We start from the raw sequence: 10,723 nt of genomic DNA on the forward strand, positions 1-10,723 counted from the left end.
CTCAGGGGAGATGCACGGGAGCCGGGCATCAAGAGGCAGCAACCCTGAAAGCTGCTCACCCCATGTGACCACCATTTTTCCCAGGCCCCTTGAGCTCCCTAGTCTGAGCTGGAAGTGCCCTGCCCTTGCTGGGTGGGACTGTGTGAGGAACAAGCCATTCTGCTGGGCTGTCAAGCTCAGAGCAGCAAAGGAAAGGCAGAGGGGCAGGATGAAGTCACAGAGGTCTGAAAATAAAAGGAAGCTTGCTGGGTGCAGACCTGTGTCCTCCCCGGACAAATCCACGGGTGCCCTGGAGACCGGACAGCAGCGCCCACTCACCCCTGCACCCCTGCCTCTCTGTCTCTGCCTCTCTGTCTCTGTCTCTGTCTCTGTCTCTGTCTCTCTCTCTCTCTCTCTCTCTCTCACACACACACACACACAGCCATGCATACCTACAAACGGAAAGCTACAACCTCACTCTCTTGCTCATGAACACAACCATACACAAACACATGCACACATCATTACTCACATGTGTGTGCACCCAAGTACGCATGGCACACTTGCCCATGCACTCCTATAAGCACTGGTCGCATCACACACACACACACACACACACACACACACACACACACACACACACGTGCACGCAGCCCCCAGGCATCTCCCCATACTTGGCACATAGCCGGCACTCAGTGGAGACCGACTTCAGCGATAAAGCATTCAGTCAGGGCAAACAGTGTTTAGGGAATCCTTCTTCCTAATTAATAGTTCCAGTTGCTTAACATTGGCTCCTGGGCACTCTGAGCCTTTGACTCATGCTAGAGAAATCTAGAATAACTAGAGAAATTCTCATCCCCTCTCTCACATCAGACCTGACTGGACTTGGGAGGATTTTTCATGAAATGGAATTTTGGGTTTTCTTTTTTAACTCAATCAGTGCCTGTTTTATTCTTTTTTCCTTTCCTTAAGCACCTCAGAGAGAGAAAAGCAGGAGCCTCCTGTGGGGTGCAATAGCCATGCAGGCTACTCGAGTCTGGCTCACACGGCCCCTGCACAGAAGAGTGGGGCATGGGTGCCGGTTGAGACGGGAAATCTGGCTGGGTTTTCTGAATGAGGTTTCTAAAGAATCGTCACTAAGCCAGGCGCCAGTGGTTCCTGCCTGTAATCCTACCACTCAGGAAGCTTAGATCTGAGGACCATGGTTCAAAGCCAGCCCGAGCAGGAAATCCCATGAGACTCTTAACTCCAATAACCCACGAGAAAACTGTGCTGTGGCTCAAGAGGTAGAGCACTAACCTGGAAGAGTTGAGGGACAGCGGCTAGGCCCAGACCCACAAAAAAAAGAATTATCACTAAACCTGCATTCCTTTATATGAGTTAAAGCAGGGAACGTAGAAAACTTGGTGCCGAACCTAGCAAAGAAAAAGGGACTCCATAGTAGGTTTTTGTTGTTTTGTTTATTTGGGTGTCGTTTGGGTTATTTGGTGTGGTGAGTGTAGGCATCCACTCGTATGACTTTAAAATAATAAATAAATAAATAAATAAGCCAGGTACCAAAGGCTCACACCTATAATCCTAACAACTCAGAAAGCTGACAGCTGGAGGATCTCAGTTCGAGGCCAACCCAGGCAGAAAAGTCTGCAAGATTCTACCTCCAAAACAACCAGCAAAAAGCTAGGCTGGAAGCATGGCTTCCAGAGCACGGAGTTCAAATTCTAGTTTCAGGCAGTGGTGGGGGGAGCCTGAAAATGCCCACGTTAAGCAAGGATATAAGGCAACCGGAGCTTCCACACTCCACTGGCACAAACTGGTGTGCAACTGCTCTTTCTGCACACTGAGCTGAACGCAAGTCTTCCTGGTAAGCCAGAAAGTCTTCTGCTAGCTAAGTACCCAGAAGACTTGGGGCCATATGTCCATGGGGGAGGGAGAGGGGGTGGACGAAGGCTGCCTTCCAAGAAGCTGGCATCCTTGGTCATTTGATATGCCTTCTGGGCCTCCAGAGGCCCCCTACCCAGACCAACCGTGGAAATCATGCTGTGAGACAGCGCCATGACCTCCGCTGATGGAGAACTTCACGGGCTCCAATCTGACAAGACAGGGCCGGGACAGGAGTCATCCCAAGGCTAGCTCAGCAAAACTGGGAGCACACACCACATTCATGCCCTCCCTGGGAACCTCTACAGCAGCAGCACGCCAAGCCTGCTACTTCTTATTAGCATGTTGTTCTTTCTTTGATTTCCAGATGATTCTCCATGTGTCTGTCACCTTTTCTCTGAGCCATTTCCTCCCTCCAGTGAAATCTGGCACTCCAAGCAGTTCTTAGAACTAAATTAATTATAAAACCATATTCATGTCATCTGTGGAGCGATGAAATTAATTTATTCAATACATCCAACAGGAAGCTATCAATTATGACCAGGGACTGTGACATCTTGTGTTACAGCAGTTAACAGTTCTTCACAAATTTTAATATTTCCCCCAGCAAGAATCACCATAAATATAATCTGCCGTGCAATCTTGATTTATGTATTACGCATTGCTTTCAGATGCCACTAATATTCAAATGCTGAACATGTTATTCTTACCAAGTATGTGTGTGTGTGTATGTTCTGGGGTATTTATTTCTGTATGAAAAATGAGGAGTTCCATCCTCATAGGGCTGGCCTCTGCCCCGGGGTGCAGGAGTATGTAACAAATTCTATTCTGGGACATTGTCATGACTTGAATAAAGGCGGTATCCCCCAAAGACCCATCTGGAAAGGTGTGGTCCCCAGGGGGGACAGTGTGGGGATGTCACTAGGTCATTCAGGGCTCTGCCCCCATTGGGACAATGAGAGCCCAGTCTCTCAGTCTTTCTCTGCTTCTGGTGGGTAAGGTGACCATACACTCTGACAAGTGTCCAAACCAATAGGGGTGCCAGATCTTGTACATGAATATCCCCCAACCATGAGATCAGTAAGTCTTCTCTCTTTGCAAGTTAATTGTCCCCAGCATTTTTGCTGTCACAACACCAAGCTGAGCAAGGCAAAGTTTCATGGAAGTGCTCCCTGCTCCAATATCCCCGCAAGCATCCTAAGCTCAATTGAAGTGTGATCTGTCTGTGTCCTTCTGTCAAGGCCCACTATGTCTCAGGACCCCATGAGGTACAGTCTGAGGCTGACAAAGCCTTCAGATAAACACAGCCTGGTCTCCATTTACACCTCTCAAGACCATTAGAGAATATCCAATTCTTATCCACAGCCATTCCTATTAAATACTCTTTCCACCCAATCCATCCGTTAAGGTGTCTGCAACTGACCAGAAGTCTTTTACCCTGTGAACTTCTCCCACTCTCTCTGAGAGAAAGCATTTGACATATGCACCTATTATTTAAGAAATGCCTACAAAGGCATTTTTAAAAGGCAGAAAGGCATACTTAACATGTACCAGGTAACACGCAGCCCATCATGGCACCTACCCAACTGCTTCTTCTTCCCATGATGCTGTAATTTCCCATGCAAACACTTCTTCCCATAATGCCCTGGGTGCCCACTCCACCAATGAGAAGAGCTGGGACTGCACATGGGTAAGCCATCAGGCACAAAGCAGAGCAGGCCTGGGTGCACAGCCTTGTACTATACCACCACCCTCAGGAGGACGCCACTGCACTCCCCTTCGGATGGAATGTGTAGCTACTTTCTTTCATGACTTCCCTTTATTTTCAAATAAACCTTTTCCATTTACCATGAAAGAAAATAAAGCAGAAATCCCAATAAACAAAGAGTAACCTATTGGCACCTCACAAAAGAGGAGCCCTAACCAGGCATGAGGTACAGTGCTGGTCTTTGTGAGCCATCAGATAGGAAGATTAAAACTGCAGTTGGGTTGAGACAGAACACACCCACTAGCATGGCTCAAAGAAAAAGTCAAGATCTACCCTGTCACCAAGTCTACGTGCAGCGCCCCAGGGTGACCCAGAGCTGTCCCTTGGAACTCTGGCCCAGATGAGCCTGGGAGTCTTGGGGACCCTCCAGCACTGTGGCTCCACCTCATCTGATCTTTAACCTGCAAAGCACTGTGGATAGCAGCCAGACACCACCACCCCTATCCACACCCGTCCGAGGAGAGTGGCCAGCAACTCCCCACACAACACTGAGAGCCTGGAGCAGGTCAGCTCATCTTCCCCTCACCCAACCCTCGCGTGTACCCTGCACAGCCCGCCTCCTATGTCCCCCACCTCCACACCACCTTCTGCTATTGACCCTGTGAAGGATTTATGGGCCAATTTTCCCACTCCACACACATCTCCCAGAGCCAAACCTGCAAACAAAAATCACCCACTTCCCTCTTCTGCCTGATACGCAGCTGAGCCCATGGAGAAGCACTGAGGGAGCCCCGGCGGCATCCCCTCCGTCTGTCCCCACGTGGAGAACCGTATAGGCTGATGGGGTATGGACATTCAAACACAAGAGAAAGTCCCGTGGAGCAAGTCCAGCAATCGAGTCTCAGCCAGTCCCACTGGCAGCTCTCTAAATGCTACAGATGATCAAAAGAGGCAAGCCTTGCGTTCAGGAATATTCGGAGGAGGGTAGAAATGTACAAAGCACTTCTTTGTGCTTGGGGAGACCTGTGCTCATCAGGACATTCCTTGCTGACTGGCGTGAGGCAGCTTATCATGGTAATGTATTGATTTGTGGGCATTTCTGCACACTGGCGAAGGCCACGCCCAGAGCTTTGCTTCCTGGGCTGCATGATCCCTGTGTTTGATCCTCAGCCAGCGGGGGCCCGTGCCTGGGCAGGAAGCATGGGCAGGAGGCCAGGCCGGACCAGACGCCTGCAGCCTCACGTTGCTTTCCAGACCGTGCAGCTCGTTAATGTTTGATGCATCGCCGTCTTTCATCCATCCTGAGGTGCCCAGTGGGGTCGAGACAAGTTAAATCACAGGAAGCCCTGCCGAGCATCAGGAGGGAAAGAAACCTCATTGTTCTTCATTTGCACCCGCAGCTGCTGGCAGGGTACTACTGCTTGGCGGGGGAAGGAGAGGTATCTCCCCAGTCTACCCACGTGCACTCCAGTTTGGGCCTTCCAACCCTGGCCTCTTCCCCCCCCCACACCCCCCCCACACACCCCTGCCATCCAGAATGCAGGACATTTGTCACCCTCAGGCTCTCAAATGGAAATCCCAGAAGCCTGTTTCTGTAGGGGCTTCCAGTGGCTTCTAGACATGCCGTGGTTTTTCCAGACCCTCAGGCCAAGCCCTGTCCATCAGCTGTAGGCGCTCTAGCCACTGTGGTCCCCAGGACACACACTGAGACTTCAGTGCTGGTGGCAGCACCCCTGAGTCAGCTCTGATACCCCAATCATCACAGTGGAGCCACACCCCTAGGACCGAGGCCTGTGGCACCAGGGGAGAGAGAGCAGAGTCAGAACCATGAAGAGTAGAGGTCAAAAGTGACTCCTTTCCAGGAAGGGATCCGGAGTTCAGCACGGCACTGGGCGCCCCTGCCTCCAGCCTGGGGACGGGTGTTCCCTGCACCTCAGACATCCCTCTCTACTCACCTTACTGCCTGTCCCCAGTGGCCTTGCAGGTCTCTGCTTGGGTACTGCCTCCTCCAGGTAGCCTTCTCTGACTGCTCCCTCTCCAGTCAGTGTCCCTTTCCTCCTAGCATCCTACTGCACACATCACTCTGATGGCTAGAGTCTGTCTAGTCTCTATCTTGTGGGGAGCTAGTCCCTATGAGGTAATTTATAAATACCTGCTGTCTGAATTTAAAAACAAAAAGAATAAAAGGCACAAACAAGTAAAGAATGATTGGATGAATGAATGAATGAAATGTTGGGCTGGTCAGTCCTTCCCTAGGACTTGGGTTGCCAGAAACCTTGTCCTCTCTTTAACTGCTGTGCCTAGTGGTGGGGCTCCACCTGAGCTCCAGCCCAGCCCTGGCCTTGAGACTCAGAGCCTTCCGCAGCTGGCCAGCGCTGCTCTGCCCAGGCTTGGCTATGCACACGGTGACCCAGGCCAGCCAGTCCTGCTGCTCCCATGGAGAGAGGGGGCTGCCAACCTTACCTACACTCACTGCACTCCGGGCATTTGACTTCACATCATCGTGTGACCTGCAGAGTACCCTCCCAGCCTCCACTCTGTTCAAATGAAGTCCCCAGCCAGAAAGGCCTTCTGTCATCCTTCTCACTACTGAATAGGTACAAACCCTTCCAGAACAAGCCCTGATCATTCATCCAGAGATGGCTCTTCCTGTCCTTATTCCATTCACTCACTCATCACTTCCGGGGGGAGGGACTAAGCACTCTCATTTGCATATAGAAGGAGGAAAACCCCATACTCTGCAGGCTCCTCACCTTGCCAGACATTCGGATCACTTAAGTCCAGGCACGCCTGATACCCCAGCTCCTCCTGTTACTAGAACTATGTTTGTCTCAGCTCAGCGCAGCGCACCTACTGGGCTGCTCTCTCTTCCTGGATTTCCATTTGACCCTCTAGATATGTCTCTCTTCTCCTATCCCTCTCCCCAGTCTACACTCAACACACAGCCAGTGTCTGCCTTCAACCTTCTGCCCTGATCCAAGTCCCAGATTCCTCTTATCTGTCTTCAGGAGAGAGCCGTCTGCCCAGATAGGACACATGCCCACTGCTCCTTGGACTATATTGTTTACCCAGAATTCCTTCTGCCCTTCCCACCATTATTGAGAGAGGCTAGAGGTATCCAGTTCCTTGATATTGCAAATAATATCACATTTTATGAATGTATGGTCATTCACTGCTTAACACCAGGGATATGTTCTGAGAAGTGCTCAGGGTAATCGTATTGGGCAAGCATCACAGAGTGTGGAGTGTGACATATCACTAGGAGATAGAACATTATGGGATCTGTCACTGACTGAAACCTCACTATGCATCATGTGACAGGACTGTGTGCTGTTAGCCTATGTCATCAATCGGTGGATATTTTTATTATTCCTTCTATTATGAATTATACTGCTATGAACATTCATACACACATTTGAGGTGGACATATGTTTTTAATTTTCTTGAAAAAAATATACGTCTAGTTGTAGAATGCTAGGTTTTGTGGCAAATTCTGTTTAATTGTTTGACAAGCTGCCACACAGAGGCCTTCTCTCCTTCATGCTGTACATGAACCATGGATGGTTTTGATCCCAGAGCCGTGGTGGTCAATATGCCAACACACAGAGCCCGGAAATTAGCCAAGAGAAGGGAGAAAGGGTGAAAGGGAGAAACGAAGCCCTGGGGACATTGGAATCCCCCAGTTCCTGGACATGTCAGTGGCCTATCAATGCATGCCTTCTCTACGTATCTCTACATTTGCTCATTCATTTCTTGCATCAACCAGTCTGAGCTGTTTTTCTTGCTGCTTGAAAGTCAGTCTTAACGGAATGGATCTGAATCAGCCTGTACTGAGTGGACGTGGTGCTGAGTTACTGTCCTGTTCTAAGTTCTTTCTCACACTGGATCCCAAACAGAACCCTGTGGGTTTCGGGTCTCTGCTTGCAGATGAGGCTCAGGCATCACTGATGGGCAGGGAGTCTGTTGGGGGGGGGGGGCAGTCTGCGAGCCAGAGGCCTCAGCTGGACCAGGTACAGCTTTCCTTCCCATTGCTCACAAGTGGACTCAGCTCTCAGAGAGCAGCCTGGTGGCCCTTCCCCTCTGAGGCACACATGTGCCCGTGTGATCTTGCCTCATTTCCATGAGTAAGTGCAACTTGTCACTTTTCTGCACCCAGAGGGGCCCAGGGAGAGGGACTCAGGCCTGCCAGCCGGGCTGACTCTTTCACCCTGGACACCTCAGTGGGCTCCATGACTGTCCGTGTGGAATTCACAGCAGAGGTTCCCAAACTACTGAGTCAATCCTGCTATAAATACACACACACACACATATGACTACTGGAGCTGGGCATGGTGGCTCACAACTGTAATCCCAGCTCCTCAGGAGGCTGAGATCTGAGGACTGAGGTCCAAAACCAGCCAAGGCAGGAAAGACAGAGACTCTTATCTCCATTTCACTATGAAAAACCCAGAAGTGGAACTGTGGCTTTAAGTGGTAGAGCGCTAACCTTAACAAAAAAGCTAAGGGACAGCTCCCAGGCCCTGAGTTGAAACCCCGCACACACATGTATACATGTGCATGCGCGCACACGTGCGTGCACGCACACACACACACACACACACACACACACACACACGGAACATTTTGATCTGAGCAGAAGCCAACCCTCAGAGGTCACCATGGTACCATTTCCACCCGAGCTGCATAGCCAGGAAAACACTCAGGCAGTGTCTTGTCGCGTCATTCTGTCTGTCCCCACGGTGGCTCACGGTGGTCCCAGGAAGACAGGACCTTAGCTGAACCTGGACCGGAAGCACCCAGCCGATCTGCACTCAGGCTGCTGAGGCCTTGCCAGCAGACAAGGAAGGCTGGAGCAGAGACATACAAAGCGAAGGAAGGGCTGGCAGGTCGGGCAAATCATCTCCTGCCCTCCGAGGCCTGCCCGAGGCAGGTGTGCGCCTCTAGGTGGAACACCTCGGAACACCTCCGGCTACAGAGCCCACCACTTTGGACCGTTGTGAGCAATGCTGGAAGAATCCCAGAGGCTGCAAATTGCTAGCGCTCGTCACGCCTCTAGTCAGGAATTCCTGTTGGCAAATGTTGCTTGGGGTTAATTAAAGCTACTAAGAAGAAGTGGTGGTTGGATTGCCAGTCTCCTCCCATGTTTTAAGTGTTTTATGGGGAGCTAAGAGAGAAGCTAAGCCAACCACAGCAAAGTCCCATAAAACCAACCATGCTGAAGTCTCATTGAACGGGTTGGCACGTAGGGCCTAGCTGAGCTCCTTGAGGACAGGAACCAGGCCCTACTTGTCTCGTGTTGTGGTGCCTGGCTCACAGCGGGGCACAGATGAGTCCTCCCATGATGCTTAGGGGAGTGAGTATAGCATCCTTTTCTGTGCGTGGCGAGGAAGGGGCTGTGCGCCCCACAAGGCTTCTATTAGGTCGTGAAATACACACAGCTGTCCAGAGGTTAGGGCCAAAGGATGCCTTATTTTTCCCCTCCCACCCATGTCCAACCCCTCTGCATCTCCCTAGTATCCCTTTTCTCCTTCCTAATAATGCCCAAGAAATTATTCAAAAATAAGGGCAAATTCAAAAGACTTTTTCAATGAAGCAAGCCTGCTTTTATCATGAAGGAGTGTCTGGAGTGACCTCCCATTGTATAAAAACTGGACGAAGCCAGGCACCATGGCTCATGACCATAATCCTAGTTTCTCAGAAAGCTGAGATCTGAAGATCACGGTTCAAAGTCAGCCTGGGAAGAACAACTGCCAAGACTTTCATCTCCAACAAACTAACAAAAAGCCAGAAATGCGTAAATAAGCATTTAATAGCATGAAATAGTCAGCCTTGAGCAAAAAAGCCAAGCAAGATGCTAGGCCCTGAGTTCAAGAAACAGTATCAGCATAAAAGAAGGGGGGAGGGGAGGGGAGGAGAGGGGAAGGGAGGGAAGGAGAGGGGAGGAGAGGGGAGGGGAGGGGAGGGGAGGAGAGGGGAGGGGAGGGGAGGGGAAGGGAGGAGAAGGGGGGAGGGGAGGGGAGGGAAGGGAGGAACAGACAGCAGATACTGGGTGAAATATAGGAAATTTTTTCAGACATTAGAAAACAGGTATCATTGGATGATGCTCTCAGAACAAGGAAGCAGAAGCGGTGAGATCCACTCTGCCCAGCCCTACGTGGTAACTACCAAGAACTCAGAGAACTATAGCTCCACAGAGAGGAAGAGGCAGACATGACACTCAGGGAGGCCTGGTATAAGAGAGGCCAGAAAAGGGAGGAGGCTCACTGAGTTTCAGCTGCACACCCAGCAGGCAAGAACAGGAAGACAGCCAGAGGGAAGCATCCAGGTCCACTTCAAGGCTGATCTGTAAGAGGATCTACTAGCTGCAAGCCCTGATCAGCCCTCTTCCTGACAGAGTAGCAAGACATGAGCAGCTGGAATGCTCAGTGGAGAAGGCAGATGGGCCCAACCTTAGATATAGTGGCCTTAGAATATAGAATTTTGTGATACTTGCCCCAGCAAGGTCCAAGCAAGTTAATTTAACTGAAGGTCTGAAAAGGTTCAACACTGGTTCAAAGAATACCATTATCTAATAAAAAATTATTACATATTCAAGGAAACAGGAAATGTGCTCCCAGGCTAAAAGAAAAAAATCATTTGGTGATAACAAACCCAGAAGTAACAGAAAAGATAGAGAAGGAAAGGGCATTAAAAAGCTAATAGAAAGGTCTCAAGTCAATAAGTGAAGCTTCCTTCTTATGAAATTAGACAGCGAATAGCAAAAGAAATGCTAGGGAAGCAGAAGGAAAAACATCCTAGAGGGAGTTGAAATCAGTGGAATTAAAATCATTAAAAGCAAGAAAGAAAAAAAATCAATGAAACCAAAAGATGGGTTTTTGAAAAGATCAATAGAATTGATAAACCTCTAGCAAGACTGACAAATTAAAATAGAGAGAAGACACAAATTATTCCTATCGGAATGAAAGAAGAGCTGTCATTGCAAAACCAGTCATCGAAGGAGCATAAAGAACTCGATAATCAACTCTCCACACATAAAACTGCCAATGATGAAACAAAATAGACCAATTCCTAAGAAAAAGAACTACTTCACTCATTCAGGATGAAACAGTAATCTGCATAGTCCTGCTACTATTAAAGAAATTGAATGCATAATTTAAG

The sequence above is a fragment of the Dipodomys spectabilis genome, unplaced genomic scaffold (assembly GCF_019054845.1).
Source record: "Dipodomys spectabilis isolate Male_0828 unplaced genomic scaffold, ASM1905484v1 ptg000289l, whole genome shotgun sequence".
Taxonomy (NCBI): domain Eukaryota; kingdom Metazoa; phylum Chordata; class Mammalia; order Rodentia; family Heteromyidae; genus Dipodomys; species Dipodomys spectabilis.